General features: G+C 58.0%; 1 protein-coding gene across 1 annotated transcript in view; it reads left to right on the forward strand.

Annotated features, from left to right (window-relative positions):
- The window catches only part of LOC119581935 (metabotropic glutamate receptor 8-like), a gene marked incomplete at its 5' end in the record, with an annotated part of 173,067 nt that overhangs the window by 23,620 nt on the left and 147,442 nt on the right, over window positions 1–2,005 (forward strand).

Raw genomic sequence — 2,005 nt, forward strand, 5'->3', positions numbered from 1 at the left:
CAGTGGGGCAACAGGTGAACGGGACGGACGGCATGGGAGGAGGAGAGAGGGAAATGGGACGGCATGGGAGGAGGAGAGAGGGAAATGGGACGGAATGGGAGGAGGAGAGAGGGAAATGGGACGGAATGGGAGGAGGAGAGAGGGAAATGGGACGGAATGGGAGGAGGAGAGAGGGAAATGGGACGGAATGGGAGGAGGAGAGAGGGAAATGGGACGGAATGGGAGGAGGAGAGAGGGAAATGGGACGGAATGGGAGGAGGAGAGAGGGAAATGGGACGGAATGGGAGGAGGAGAGGGAAATGGGACATGGGAGGAGGAGAGAGGGAAATGGGACGGAATGGGAGGAGGAGAGAGGGAAATGGGACGGAATGGGAGGAGGAGAGAGGGAAATGGGACGGCATGGGAGGAGGAGAGAGGGAAATGGGACGGCATGGGAGGAGGAGAGAGGGGAAATGGGACGGAATGGGAGGAGGAGAGAGGGAAATGGGACGGAATGGGAGGAGGAGAGAGGGAAATGGGACATGGGAGGAGGAGAGAGGGAAATGGGACGGAATGGGAGGAGGAGAGAGGGAAATGGGACCGCATGGGAGGAGGAGAGAGGGAAATGGGACGGAATGGGAGGAGGAGAGAGGGAAATGGGACGGAATGGGAGGAGGAGAGAGGGAAATGGGACGGCATGGGAGGAGGAGAGAGGGAAATGGGACGGAATGGGAGGAGGAGAGAGGGAAATGGGACGGAATGGGAGGAGGAGAGAGGGAAATGGGACATGGGAGGAGGAGAGAGGGAAATGGGACGGAATGGGAGGAGGAGAGAGGGAAATGGGACGGAATGGGAGGAGGAGAGAGGGAAATGGGACGGAATGGGAGGAGGAGAGAGGGAAATGGGACGGAATGGGAGGAGGAGAGAGGGAAATGGGACGGAATGGGAGGAGGAGAGAGGGAAATGGGACGGCATGGGAGGAGGAGAGAGGGAAACGGGACGAAATGGGAGGAGGAGAGAGGGAAATGGGACGGAATGGGAGGAGGAGAGAGGGAAATGGGACGGCATGGGAGGAGGAGAGAGGGAAATGGGACGAAATGGGAGGAGGAGAGAGGGAAATGGGACGGAATGGGAGGAGGAGAGAGGGAAATGGGACGGCATGGGAGGAGGAGAGAGGGAAATGGGACGGAATGGGAGGAGGAGAGAGGGAAATGGGACATGGAGGAGAGAGAGAGGGAAATGGGACGGAATGGGAGGAGGAGAGAGGGAAATGGGACGGAATGGGAGGAGGAGAGAGGGAAATGGGACGGAATGGGAGGAGGAGAGAGGGAAATGGGACGAAATGGGAGGAGGAGAGAGGGAAATGGGACGGAATGGGAGGAGGAGAGAGGGAAATGGGACGAAATGGGAGGAGGAGAGAGGGAAATGGGACGGAATGGGAGGAGGAGAGAGGGAAATGGGACGGAATGGGAGGAGGAGAGAGGGAAATGGGACGGAATGGGAGGAGGAGAGAGGGAAATGGTACGGAATGGGAGGAGAGAGGGAAATGGGACGAAATGGGAGGAGGAGAGAGGGAAATGGGACGGAATGGGAGGAGGAGAGAGGGAAATGGGACGGAATGGGAGGAGGAGAGAGGGAAATGGGACGGCATGGGAGGAGGAGAGAGGGAAATGGGACGGAATGGGAGGAGGAGAGAGGGAAATGGGACGGAATGGGAGGAGGAGAGAGGGAAATGGGACGGAATGGGAGGAGGAGAGAGGGAAATGGGACGCCATGGGAGGAGGAGAGAGGGAAATGGGACGGAATGGGAGGAGGAGAGAGGGAAATGGGACGGAATGGGAGGAGGAGAGAGGGAAAAGGGACGGCATGGGAGGAGGAGAGAGGGAAATGGTACGGAATGGGAGGAGGAGAGAGGGAAATGGGACGCCATGGGAGGAGGAGAGAGGGCTGCAAGGAAAGGCGCTTGTACTGAGGGACGTAATGATGTTCCCTTCTGGTTTGTCTGTATTTGTTTGTTTGCGTGTGT

The sequence above is a fragment of the Penaeus monodon genome, chromosome 15, assembly GCF_015228065.2.
Source record: "Penaeus monodon isolate SGIC_2016 chromosome 15, NSTDA_Pmon_1, whole genome shotgun sequence".
NCBI classification, from domain to species: domain Eukaryota; kingdom Metazoa; phylum Arthropoda; class Malacostraca; order Decapoda; family Penaeidae; genus Penaeus; species Penaeus monodon.